This window comes from Leucopleurus acutus, assembly GCF_964270905.1.
Source record: "Leucopleurus acutus genome assembly, chromosome: 15".
Lineage (NCBI taxonomy): Eukaryota > Metazoa > Chordata > Mammalia > Artiodactyla > Delphinidae > Leucopleurus > Leucopleurus acutus.
Window position 1 is genome coordinate 88,691,004 of NC_139157.1, and position 14,788 is coordinate 88,705,791.

The 14,788-nt window shown below is 37.1% G+C and overlaps 1 pseudogene across 1 annotated transcript; it reads left to right on the top strand.

Annotated features, from left to right (window-relative positions):
- The first annotated feature begins 8,644 nt into the window (after positions 1–8,644).
- Positions 8,645–10,073, top strand: LOC309971952 (Krueppel-like factor 4; annotated as a pseudogene). Its single transcript has one exon. The product of its transcript is annotated as a Krueppel-like factor 4 (transcript).
- The last annotated feature ends 4,715 nt before the right edge of the window (positions 10,074–14,788 follow it).

Sequence of the window (14,788 nt, forward strand, 5' to 3'; positions counted from 1 at the left end):
TACACTAGAAGGAATCAACAGTAGATTAAATAATACATAAGAATGGATCAGAGAGCTAGAAGAAAGAGTAGTGGAAATCACTACTGCTGAACAGAAAAAAGAAAAAAAAAGAAAAAAATTGAGGACAGTTTAAGAGACATCTGGGACACTATCAAGTGCACTAATATTCATAATACAATGGATCCTGAAAGAAGAGAGAGAGAAAGGTGTTGAGAGCATATTTGAAGATATAATAGCTGAAAACTTTCCTAACCTGGGAAAGGAAACAGACATCCAAGAAGTCCAGGAAGTCCAGAGAGTCCCATACAGGACTAACCCAAAGATGAACACATCAAGACACATTGTAATTAAAATGGCAAAAATTTAAAGATAAAGAGAGAATAGTAAAAGCAACAAGGGAAAAACAACAGATTATATACAAGAGAACTGTCATAAGTCTATCAGCTGAATCTTCAGCAGAAATTTGGCAGGGAAGAAGGCAGTGGCATGATATATTTAAAGTAATAAAAGGGAAAAACCTACAACCAAGATTACTCTACCCAGCATGGTTCTACTTCAGATTTGATGGAGAGATCAAAAGCTTAGCAGACAAGCAAAACCAAAAAAGTACCACAAAACTGGCTTTACAAGAAATGTTAAAGGAACTTGTTTAAGCAAAAAAGAAAAGGTCACAACTAGAAAGATGAAAATTATAAAATGAAAAAGCTTATTGGTAAAGACAAACATATAGTAAAGGTAGGAAATCATCCACACACAAATCTACTAGGAAGGTTAAAAGACAAAGTAGTAAAATCACCTGTATCCACAACAAGCAGTTAAGTGATATATAAAATAATTAGATGTAAAATAAGATATCAAAAAGAGTACTTGTGAGGGGAAGAGAGTACAAATGCAGGATGTTTAAAATGTATTTGAAACTAATATCAGTAACTTAAAACAATCATGTATACATATAGATTACTATGTAAAAACCTCATGGTACCCACAAAACAAAAGTCTATAATAGATGAACACACAAAAAAGAAAAAGGAACCTGAACATAACACCAAAGATGGTCATCAAATCACAAAAGAAGAGAACAAAAGAAGATGAAAGGAATAAAAAATACCTATGAAAACACCTCAAAACAATTAACATGGGGCTTCCCTGGTGGCTCAGTGGTTGGGAGTCCGCCTACCGATGCAGGGGATGCCGGTTTGTGCCCCGGTCCGGGAGGATCCCACATGCCGCAGAGCGGCTGGGCCTGTGAGCCATCGCCACTGGGCCTGCGCGTCAGGAGCCTGTGCTCCGCAACGGGAGAGGCCACAGCGGTGAGAGGCCCGCGTACCGCAAAAACAAAAACAAACAAAAACAAACAAACAAAAAACAATTAACACAAGATGGCAATAAGAACCTAAATATCAATAAATATATCCATAAATGTAAATGCGGTAAATGCTCCAATCAAAAGACATAGAGTGGCTGAATAGATATAAAACAAGACCCGTATATATGCTGCCTATAAGAGACTCACTTCAGATCTAAAAACACACAGACTGGGGATTCCCTGGTGGTGCAGTGGTTAAGAATCCACCTGTCAATGCAGGGACACAGGTTTGAGCCCTGGTCAGGGAAGATCCCACATGCCACAGAGCAACTAAGCCTGTGCACCACAACTACTGAGCCTGCACTTTAGAGCCCATGAGCCACAACTACTGAGCCCCTGAGCCACAACTACTGGAGCCTGCATGCCTAGAGCCCATGCTCCACAACAAGAGAAACCACCACAATGAGAAGCCCATGCACCACAACGAAAAGTAACCCCCACTTGCTGCAACTAGAGAAATCCTATGTGCAGCAACAAAGACCCAACGTACCCAAAAATAAAATAAATAAATAAATTCTTAAAAAAATAAAATAAAGCACACAGACTGAAAGGAAGGGATGGAAAAAGGTATTCTATGCAAATGGAAATCAAAAGAAAGCCAGGGTAGCAATACTTAGACAAAATGAACTTTAAAGTCTGTTATAAGAGACAAAGAAGGATATTATATAATGATCAAGGGATCAATTCAAGAAGATATAACATCCAACGTAGGTGTAACTAAAGTCCTAAAGCAAATATTAACAAGCATAATGGGAGATATTAACAGTGACACAATAATAGTAGGGGACTTCAACACTCCACTTACATCAATGGACAGATCATCCAGACAGAAAAATCAATAAGGCTGTAAATGACACTTTAGACCAGATAGACTTACTAGATATATGTATAGAATATTCCATCTGGAAGCAGCAGAATACATAGTCTTTTCAAGTGCACATGGAACATTTTCCAGGATATATCACATACTAGGCCACAAATAAGCCTTGGTAAATTTAAGAAAATTGAAATCATATCAAGCATCTTTTCTGAAACACAATGCTATAAGACTAGAAAACAACTATGAAACAAACACTTGGAGGCTAAACAATATGCTACTGAAGAATCAATGGATCACTGAAGAAATCAAAGAGGAAATAAAAAAATACCTGGATACAAATGAAAACAAAAACACAGCAATCCAAAATCTATGGGATGCAGCAAAAGCAGTTCTAAGAGGGAAGTTTATAGCAACACGTTTACCTCAGGAAACATGAAAAACTCAAATAAACAACCCAAACTTAGACCTAAAGGAACTAGAAAAAGAAGAATAAGCAAATCCTAAAATTAATAGAAGGAAAGAAATCATAAAGATCAGAGCAGAAATAGAGACTAAGAAAACAGTAGAAAAGATCAATGAAACTAAGAGCTGGTTCTTTGAAAACACAAACAAAATTGATAAACATTTAGCCAGACCCATCAAGAAAGAAAAAAAAAATAGAGGACCCAAATCAATAAAATCAGAAGTGAAAAAGGAGAAGTTATGACTGACACCACAGAAATACAAAAGATCATAAGAGACTACTGCAAACAACTATATGCCAATAAAATGGACAACCTAGAAGAAATGGACAAATTATGTATAATCTCCCAAGACTGAAGCAGGAAGAAATAGAAAATATGAACCGACCAATTACCAGTAATAAAAATTGAATCGGTAATTTAAAAACTGCCCCCCAAAACTGTTCGGGACCAGATAGCTTTACAGTGAATTCTATTAAACATTTAGAGAAGATTTAACAACTATCCTTCTCAAACTGTTCCAAAAAATTGCAGAAGAAGGAATGTCTCTGAACTTATTCTATGAGTTCAGCCTCACACTGATATCAAAACCAGACTAAGATATCACACAGACACAAAAAAAATTATAGGCCAATATCACTGATGAACATAGATGCAAAACTCCTCAACATTATATTAGCAAACTTAAATCAACAATACATTAAAAGGATCATACACCATGATCTAGTGGGATTTATCCCAAGGATGTAAGTATTTTTCAATATCTGCAAGTCAGTCAATCACCACATTAACAAATTGAAGAATAAAAACCCTATGATCATCTCAGTAGATGCAGAAAAAGCTTTTGACAAAATTCAACACTGATTTATGATAAAAACTCTCCAGAAAGTGGGTATAGAGGAAACATACATACTCATTATACTTATCAAGGAGAAAAATTTTTTTCTAAGATCAGGAACAAGACAAGGATAGCCATACTCACCACATTTATTCAACACAGTATTGGAACTCCTAGCCACATTAATCAGACAAGAAAAAGGAATAAAAAGAATCCAAATTGGAAAAGAAGAAGTAAAACCATCACTGTTTGCAGATGATGTGAACTATACATAGAAAATCCTAAAGACACTACAGAAAACTACTAGAGTTCAGCAATGAATTTGGTAAAGTTTCAGGTTATAAAATTAACATACAGAAATCTGTTGCATTTCTATGCACTAACAATAAACTATCAGAAAGAGAAATTAAGGAGACAATCCCATTTACCACTGCATCAAAAAGAATAAAATACTTATGTATAAACCTACCTAAGGAGGTAAAAATCTGTACTCAGAAAACTGTAAAACACTGATGAATGAAACAGAAGATGACACAAACAGATGGAAAGATATACCGTGTTCATAAATTGGAAGATTTTATGTTGTTAAAGTGACCATGGTACCCAAGACAATCTACAGATTCAATCCAATTCCTATCAAAATAACAATGGCATTTGTCACAGGACTAAAACAAATAGTTTTAAAATTTGTATGGAAACACTAAAGACCCTGAATAGCCAAAACAATCTTGAGAAAAAAGATCAAAGCTGGAGGTATCCTGCTCCCTGATTTCAAACAATACCACAAAGCTACAATAATCAAAACATTATGGTACTGGCACAAAAAATAGACACGTAGACCAATGGAACAGAATGATCAATTAATATATGACAAAGAAGGCAAGAATATACAATACAGAAAAGACAGTCTTTTCAATAAGTGGTGCTGGGAAAACTGGACAGCCACATGTAAAAGAATGACATCAGAACATTCCTCTCACCATATACAAAAATAAATTCAAAATGGATTAAAGACCTAAATATAAGACCAGAAACCATAAAATTCCTAGAAGAAAACACAGAACACTTTTTCACATAAATGGTAGCAATATATTTTTTAGATCTGACTCCTAAAGAAAAGGAGATAAAAACAAAAATAAATAGATGTGACCTAATTAGACACAAAAGCTTTTGTACAGCACAGAAAACCATGGACAAAATGAAAAGACAAGCTATTGAATGGGAGAAAATATTTGCAAAAGTGGTTAATACCCAAAATATATAAATAGATCATACAACTCAACATCAAAAACACAAACAACCCAATTAAAAAATACACAGAGGACCTGAATATACATTTTTCCACAGAAGACATACAGTTGGCCAACAGGCACATGAAAAGATGCTAAACATCAGTAATCATCAGAGAAATGTAAATTAAAACGAGAATGAGATTTCACCTCACACCTCATGTTAGCATGACTATTGTCAAAAAGACCACAAATAAAAATGTTGGTGAGGATGTGGAGAAATGGGAACAGTCATACACTGTTTCTGGGGATATAAATTGGTGTAGCCACTGTAGAAAATGGTAAGACGGTTTCTTAAAAAACTAAAACTAGAACTACTGTATGACCCAGCAATTCCAATCCTGGGCATATATTTGAAAAAAAATGGAAACACTAATTTGAAAAGATACATACACTTCAATGTTCACAGCAGCATTCTTTATAATTTCCCAGATAAGAAGCAACCTAAGTGTCCATCAACAGATGAATGGATAAGGAAGATGTGGTATATATATATATACAATGGAATATTACTCAGCCAAAAAAGAATGGAAGTTTGCCATTTGAGACAACATGAATGGGCTTGCAGGGTATTAGGTTTAGTGAAATAAGTCTGTCAAAGACAAACAAATACTGTATGTATCACTTAAATGTGGAAACTAAAATGTTAAGTAAACTAGTGAATATAACAAAACAGAAACAGACTCACAGATATAGACAACAAACTAGTGGTTACCAGTGGGGAGAGGGAAAGGGGGTGGGGCAAGATAGAGGTAGTGGATAAGAGATACAAACTATTATATATAAAATAAATAAGCTACAAGGATATATTGTACAACACAGGGAACATAGCCAATACTTTATAATACTATAAATGGAGTATAACCTTTAAATATTGTGAATCACTATGTTGTACACCTGTAACATATATTTTTTTACATCAACTATACCTCAATAAAAAAAGAATATAATCCATCTTAAGAATAAAAAAGCAACCAGATTACCATGCATAGAAAGATAGTTAAATGAATTTGATTTTTTCCATTATAGAGTATTATGTTGCTTATATGATCAAATTTTTATAAAATTTACAGGAGCAATAACAACAAAAAAACAGATTTATTCTTCAGATTCACACGTGCTTGCTAAGTATCTTTTAAATATTTCCTTTTAAGCATTCTTTTCCTTTCAAGGTATTTTCTTTCTCTCTGAAAAATTGAGAAAAAAAATCAAATTGGCAATTTCTGAAAAAGAAGAGACAAAAGTATGTGAAATACATTTTGGTTTCAGATTCTCTATAAATGCCATTCTGAAATTTTTCCTTTCCTTAAACTTTCAGCTATCACTCACTTTCTACAAATGAAAGAATTATATTTCCTCCCATGTAGACTTCCAACTGAAGATTTTACTATTTAGAAATGCTAAATATATATCAAACATCACTCCTAAAAACTCTAAAACACCTGTGCACTCATAAAATCGATTGACAATTTGATTTTTGCTGTAAGTGGTCAAATAAATTTCCCACTCAGATGGGACAATTTTAGAGACAAAGAAATGATACGAATAGAGCTTCTTTAATCTGAATGGCTCCTGACAGTCTCACTAATGAAAAGAGAAAAGGGTTATTGAAGCTTCCTCACCTTATATTTATGCATCTATTTATGGTTTCTTAGGTGCTGAATTTTTTAAAAGTCTGGATTCCTTCCCATCTTGCCTTTGTGGTTGAGGGTATGGACTCTGGGCACAGGCTATTGGAGTTCATATCCTGGTTGTGCCACTTACTAGCTGTGTGAGGCTTCCACAAGACACTTAAGATTTCGGTGCCTCAGTTGCCCCCTCTGTAAAATGGTGGTAGTAATGGTGTTACCTCATTGGTTTTGGTAATTAAATGAGTTACTATCTGTAAAGTACTTAGAAGTTCACTCTAAGAACTATTTAAGTCTATCTTACTTTATTCATTACAATAATGTAGCAGTGCTAAATATTTGTTAAATCCTTAAAGCTTTTGTTGTAATTACAAACTTTTACAACTGGAGTGGAGGAAGCAGTGTGGATACTCCAGCTTCATCTAGGTCACAGTTCCAAAGTGAAGAGACTGATATACACTGTGCTGTGTAGGCACATGGGCTCTCATTGAAGAAGCTCGGTTAATGAGCAGAGGAAAGTTTTTTGGGAAGTTTTTAAAAATTTTTATTTCTTTTTCTAAAACATGTTTGCTTAATTAAAGACATATTACTTTAAAATTTATGATACCATCAGAAATTTATTTATTGTGTTGTAACATAAAACACACCAATGGACAGGCGATATATACCATTTAGATTATTATCTATCATCCTTTATAATAGCCAGTATACAATGGAAACTAAAGTCTTCAAATGATCTTGGGCCCTATTATTTGAGAATCTAATGTCATTATGGTTTTTAAAAATATATTTGTATATAGATTACAATTATATCTGTTTTGCAGACAAAATTATTCATAAGTCATCTAGACTCAAGTAGAAGGTACAACTTATCTTTAATTCTGTCTACTATCTAGGAGGCAATGTGGTACAAATATCAAGTTAATTTTGTGAATCTTAAATGACTCCCCTAGAATGATTCTTAACAAACCCGAAACAGGAGTAGATAATACAGATTACATTCTAAATCAGGAATGTGGTTAGAGAACACTAAAGTGTTTGGTGTGTAAATTGTGTGAAGGGCTCTAACTTTATCTGAAAAAAAATTATGAATATAAATAATTACTTATGGGTGAAGATGTCTGACAGTAGATGTTTTCAGTCCTTTATCTAATAGAAAGAAGGCACTGTGGCTATGGTGATTGACAGGAGTATAGAGGATATCACCAGAAACTAGGTCATCATAAAAATTTGATTTGGCACAGCATAAAAGAGTATTTGTTCTTTGGCAATACATACTTAATTCTCATAATAGAAATGTAACATTTTTTCCTAGATAATAAGTTCCATTTTTCTCATATATCATTCATTCATTCAACAAATGTATACTGATCTCTTGTAATGAAATAGGCAGTGTTCCAGGTGCTCAAGTTACAAAAGAGAATCCAAATTCTAGGATGTGAACCCTCTGCTATGTGAAACTCTAGAAATTCACAGCTTAGGTGGGAGATATAAAAACAGATAAAATACAGTAAAACTTGATGAGCACTATATAGTTATATGAAAGCCAGAGGATAGAGTGACTAACTGTACATAAATTAAATAAGATATCATCAAATAAAGAAAGATCAAATAAATACAATTGAAAGAACTGCTTTTTGAAGAAAGAATGTCAACAATTTATTCATTTCTCTATGCCCCCATTTTCATATTTTTAATTTTATGTTGGAGTATAGTTGATTTACCATGTTGTGCTAGTTTCAGGTGCACAGCAAAGTGATTCAGGTATACATATACCTATATTCATTCTTTTTCAGATCTTTCCCCATGTAGATTATCACAGAATATTGAGTAGCATTCCCTGTGCTCTACAGTAGGTCTTTGTTGATTATCCATTTTATAGATAGTAGTGTGTAGATGTCAATCCCCAACTCCTAATATATCCCTCCTCCACATGGGAGACAGGGCGTGGTGTGGACGCTGCTGAGTGGAAGAGAGCACAGCCCGGCCATCAGACCTACTTCCTCATCTTGCTGATTATCTATTTTTATGGGTTTACAACTTTTCTAAGAACTTTTGTATACAAAGGAACTTTTTTTTAAAAGTAATTTCCCCTTTATATTTAATCCAAAGAAGGATCTCGGGCAATTTGGGGTTTTTGGCTTTGGCCTCGTTTCTAAGTCTTTTTTCCTCTTTGTTGACTTTGGTGTTCGGGCACCCCCACTGCTTCGGACTCCTGAGGACCTTCTGGGCACCCACATTAATGAGGCAGCCACCTGGCGAGTCTGACTTGGCTGTCAGCAGCGCACTGCTCCCATCCTTCTCCACTGTCCCGTCCGGCCCCCAGGGAAGGGGGAAGACACTGCATCCAGCAGGTGTCCTAAATAACCGTGGGTGGGGGAGCTCTCCCACGTGAAGTGACTTCCCCCCGGGGCTTCCCGTCTGCCCCTACGACCTGGCGGCGGCGACCGTGGCCACCGACCTGCAGAGTGGCAGAGTCAGCGTGGCTTGCGACAGAGCAACCCAGCTCTCCTACCCTGGAGGGAGACAGAGGAGTTCAGTGATCTCCTGGACCTGGACTTTAATCTCTCCAACTCGCTGTCCCATCATGAGCCAGTGGTTTCCACCGTGTTGTCGGCATCAGCCTCATCCTCGTCCTCCCCTTCGAGCAGCGGTCCTGCCTGTGCACCCTCCACCTGCAGCTTCAGCTGTCCAGACCAGGCTGGGGGAGACCCAGGCTTGGAGCCAGGCAGAAAGGGCGGTGGCCTGCTCCATGGCCGGGAATCTGCACCCCCTGCAACAGCTCCCTTCAACCTGGCAGACATCAACCACGTGAACCCCTCTGGCTGCTGCGTGGCTGAGCTCCTGTGGCCCGAATTGGACCCAGTGTACACCCCATGGTAGCAGCCGCAGCTGTCAGGTGGCTTGATGAGCACCTTGATGGGCAAGTTTGTGTTGAAGGCGTTGCTGAGTGCCCCTGATCATCGGTGTTAGCAAAGGCAGCCTGGATGGCAGCCACTTGGTGGTGGTGGCACCCTACAGTGGTGGGCTGCCCCGCTTGTGCCCCAAGATCAAGCGTGAGGCTGTCTCCTCATGCATCCTGTCGTTCTGACCCTAGAGGCCCACTTGGTCACTGGACCCCCTCTCAGCAATGGCCACCGGCTGCTGGCGCATGACTTTCCCCTGGGGTCGCAGCTCCGCAGCAGGAGTACCCCAACCCTGGGTGCCGAGGAACTGCTGAGCAGCAGTCATCCTGCCCTGCTGCTACCCCAGGCTTCCATCCCCACCCAACTACCCTCCCTTCCTGCCCTACCAGATGCAGCCGCAGGTCCCACCGCTCCATTACCAAGAGCCCATGCCACCCAGTTCCTGCATGTGGGAGGAACCTGAGCCAAAGAGGGAAGAACGTCGTGGCCCCAGAAAAGGATGGTCACTCACACCTGGGATTATGCAGGCTGCGGCAAAACCTACAGGAAGAGTTCTCATCTCAAGGCACACACCTGTGAGCCCACCCAGGTGAGAAACCTTACCACAGTGACTGGGACGGCCGTGAGTAGAAATCTGCCCTCTGAGATGAACTGACCAGGCACTACCGCCAACACACCGGGCACCACCCCTTCCCGTGCCAGAAGTGCGACCCAGCATTTGTGAGTTTGGACCACTTCGCCTTACACGTGAAGAGGCACTTTTAAATCCCAAAACAGTGGGTATGACCCACCTTGCCAGAAGATAATTCAGTATTTTTTACCTTTCACACTGTCTTTCTGGTGAGGGAAGGAACCCAGCTGGAAAGCACTACAATCATGGTCAAGTTCCCAACGAGTGAACTTGTGAATGGATAATCAGGAGACCTGAGGAAACCAAACGACAAAGAACAGATGGGGTCTGTGACTGGATCTTCTATCATTCCAATTCTAAATCTAACTTGAATATATATTCCTGGACTTCGAAAACACCAAGGGGGCGACTGGAAGTGGTGGATATCAGGGTATAAATTAGATCAGTGAGTGTGGGGGAGGGAAGACCAGAAAGCCTTGAATTGTTTCAATGCAATATAAGCATAAAGATCACCTTGTATTCTCTTCTAAAAGCCGTTATTACGATCTTAGAAGAAGAAGAAGAAAATCAGGTACAGAAAATGTGTTTTAATAGCCTAAACAATGGTGCTTGGTAAGTCTTGGTTCTAAAGGTGCCAAATGAGGCCAAAATTTTCAAACTGCTGCATACTTTGACGAAAAATCTATTTTTGTCTTTGAGTCTACATTTATAACCTAAGTCAGGTAAATGCACCTGGTTTACTTTAACCTTTTTAGAGAGTCTTTTATGCACTGTGGTTTCAGTTGGGCAATAATTTGTACAATGGTTTATCTCCAAATATGCCTTAAGCAGAATTTTTATATATATATAGTTCCTTGTCTTAATAAACATGTAATATAAATTTTGAAAAAATGATCTCACTGCAATTTATGTCAAAATGTTCTGCCTATATTTTCCTCTAAGAGTTTTATAGTATCTGGTCTTACATTTAGGTCTTTAATCCATTTTGAGTTTATTTTTATCTATGGAGTTAGAGAATGTTCTAATTTCATTCTTTTACATGTAGCTGTCCAGTTTTTCCAGCACCACTTATTGAAGAGACTGTCTTTTCTCCATTGTATATTCTTTTCTTCTTTGTCATAGATTAATTGACCATAGGTGAGTGGGTTTATTTCTGGGCTTTCTACCCCCTTCCATTAATCAATATTTCTGTCCCTGTGCCAGTACCATACTGTTTTGATTACTGTAGCTTTATAGTAGAGTCTGAAGTCAGGGAGCCTGATTCTTCCAGCTCCATTTTTCTTTCTCAGGATTGCTTTGTCTATTCAGGGTCTTTTTTGTTTCCATACAAATTGTAAAATTTTTTGTTCTAGTTCTGTGAAAAATTCTGTTGGTAATTTGATAGGGATTGCATTGAATCTGTAGATTGCCTTGGGTAGTATAGTCATTTTGATGATATTGATTCTTCCAATCCAAGAACATGGTATATCTTTCCATCTGTTTGTGTCATCTTTGATTTTTTTCATCAGTGTCTTATAGTTTTCAGAGTACAGGTCTTTTGCCTCCTTAGGTAGGTTTATTCATAGGTATTTTATTCTTTTTGATGCAATGGTAAATGGTATTTGTTTCCTTAATTTCTCTTTCTGATCTTTTGTTGTTAATGTATAGAAATGCAAGAGATTTCTCTGTGTTAATTTTGTATCCTGCAACTTTACTGAATTCATTGATGAGCTCTAGTAGTTTTCTGGTAGCATCTTTAGGATTCTCTATGTATCATGTCATCTGTAAACAGTGACAGTTTTACTTCTTTTCCAATTTGGAATCTTTATTTCTTTCTCTTCTCTGATTGACATGGTTAGGACTTCCCAAACTATGTTGAATAAAATGGTAAGTGTGGACATCCTTTTCTTTTTCCTGATCTTAGAGGAAAGAGTTCAGCTTCTCACCATTGAGTATGATGTTAACTGTGGGTTTGTCATATATTGTCTTTATTATGTTGAGGTAGGGAACTTACATATGCCCACTTCATGGAGAGTTTTTATCATAAATGCATGTTGAATTTTGGCAAAAGCTTTTTCTGAATCTATTGAGATGGTCATATTGTTTTAATTCTTCAATTTGTTAATATGATGTATTACAATGATTGATTTGTGGATATTGAAAAATCCTTGCATCCCTGGGATAAATCCTACTTGATCATGGTGTATGATCCTTTTACTATATTGTTGGATTGTTTCCTAGTATTTTGTTGAGGATTTTTGTATCTACGTTCATCAGTGATATTGCCCTGTAAATTTCCTTTTTTTTTTTCTGGCATTTTTATCTGGTTTTGGTATCAGGGTGATGGTGGACTCATAGAAAGAGTTTGAAAATGTTCCTTTTTCTGCAATTTTTTGAAATAGTTTCAGAAGTATAGGTGTTAACTCTTCTCTAAATGTTTGATAGAATTTGCCTGTGAAGCCGTTTGTTCCTGGGCTTTCGTTTGTTGGGCATTTTAAAATCACAGATTCAATCTCAGTACTTGTGATTGGTTTGTTCATATTTTCTATTTCTTCCTGATTCAGTCTTGGAAGATTGCACCTTTGTAAGAATTTGTCCATTTCTTCTAGGTTGTCCATTTTATTGGCATATTGTTGCTGGTAGTAGCCTCTTATGACCCTTTATATTTCCGGGGTGTCTTGTAACTTCTTTTTCATTTCTAATTTTATTGATTTGAGCACTATTCCTTTTTTCTTGATGAGGCTGGCTAAAGGTTTATCAATTTTGTGTATCTTTTCAAAGAACCAGGTTTTAGTTTCATTGATCTTTTCTATTGTTTTCTTCATCTCTATTTCATTTATTTCTGTTCTCATCATTATGATTTATTTCCTTCTACTAACTCTGGGTTTTGTTTGTTCTTTCTCTAGTTGCTTTAGGTGTATGGCTAGGTTGTTTATTTGAGATTTTTCTTATTTCCTGAGGTAATATTGTATCGCTATAAACTTCCCTCTTAGAACTGCTTTTGCTTTGTCTTAAAGGTTTTGGATCATCATGTGGTTTTTTTCATTTGTTTCATTTGTTTCTATAAACTTCCCTCTTAGAACTGCTTTTGCTTTGTCTTAAAGGTTTTGGATCATCATGTGGTTTTTTTCATTTGTTTCTAGGTGTTTTTTATTTCCTCTTTGATTGCTTCAGCGATCTATTGGTTGCTTAGTAACATGTTGTTTAGCCTACACATGTTTGTGTTTTTTACAGTTTTTTTTCTTGTATGAGATTTCTAATCTCAGAGCATTTTTGGTCAGGAAAGATGGTTGATATGACTTCAATTTTCTTAAACTTACTTAGGCTAGCTTTGTGGCTTAGGATGTGGTCTATCCTGGAGAACGTTCCATATTCACTTGAAAAGAATGTATATTCTGCTGCTTTCAGATGGAATGCTCTATAAATATCAATTAATTCCAACTGATCTAATGTGTCTTTTTTTTTTTTTTTTTGCGGTACGCGGGCCTCTCACTGTTATGGCCTCTCCTGTTGTGGAGCACAGGCTCCAGATGTGCAGGCTCAGTGGCCATGGCTCACAGGCCCAGCCGCTCCGCAGCATGTGGGATCTCCCCGGACTGGGGCACGAACCCGTGTCCCCTGCATTGGCAGGTGGACTCTCAACCACTCCAGCAGGGAAGCCCTAATGTGTCATTTAAGGCCTGTGTTTCCTTATTGATTTTCTGTCTGGATTGTCTATCCATTGATGAAAGTGGGGTGGTAAACTCTCCCATTATTTTTGTGTTACTGTCAGTTTCCCCTTTTATGGCTGTTAGCATTTGCCTTATATTTTGAGGTGCTCTTATGTTGCATGCATATATATTTACAATTGTTATATCTTCTTCTTGGATTGATCCCTTGATCTTTATGTGGTGTCCTTCTTTGCCTCTTATAACAGTCTTTATTTTAAAGCTTATTTTTTTCTGATATGAGTGCTGCTACTCCAGCTTTCTTTTGATTTCCGTTTTCCTAAAATACCTTTTTCCATCCCCTCACTTTCAGTCTGTATGTGTCCCTAGAGATGAAGTTGTTCTCTTCTAGACAGTGTATAGATGGGTCTTATTTTTGTATCCATTCAACCAGTCTATGTCTTTTGGTTGGAGCATTTAATCCATTTACATTTAAGGTAATTATCAATATGTATGTTCTTATTACCATTTTGTTAATTGTTTTGGATTTGTTTTTGTAGGTTTTTCCCCTTTCTCTTTTAGTCTATTGTCTTGTGATTTGATGTCTGTCTTTAGTGTTGCGTTTGGGTTGCTTTTTCTTTTTTGTGTGTGTATCTATTGTAGATTTTTGGTTTAAGGTTACCATGAAGTTTTGATAGAGCAGTCTATATACATACAACATTGTTTTAAGTTGCTGGTCTCTTAATTTCATGTGCATTTCCAACATCCTGCATTTGCACTCTCCTCTTCTCACAATTGCTTGTTTTGATATCGTATTTATGTGTGGATGATTTCTTACCTTTACTGTATGTTTACCTTTACTGGTGAGCTTTACCATTTATAATTTTCTTGTTTCTATTTGTGGGCTTTTCTTTTCTGCCTAGAGAAGTTCCTTTAGCATTTGCTGTAAAGTTGCTTTGGTGGTGCTGAATTTGCTTAGCTTTTGCTTGTCTGTAAAATTTTGATTTCTCTGTCAAATCTGAATGAGAGCCTTGTTGTGGAGTACTCTTTGTTGTAGGTTTTTCCCTTTCATCACTTTAAATATATTGTGCCACTCCCTTTGGCCTGCAGAGTTTCTGCTGAGAAATCAGCTGATAGCCTTATGGGGAATCCCTTGTATGTTATTTGTTGCTTTTCTCTTGCTGCTTTTAATATTTTCTGTTTTTTTGTCAATTTGATTAATA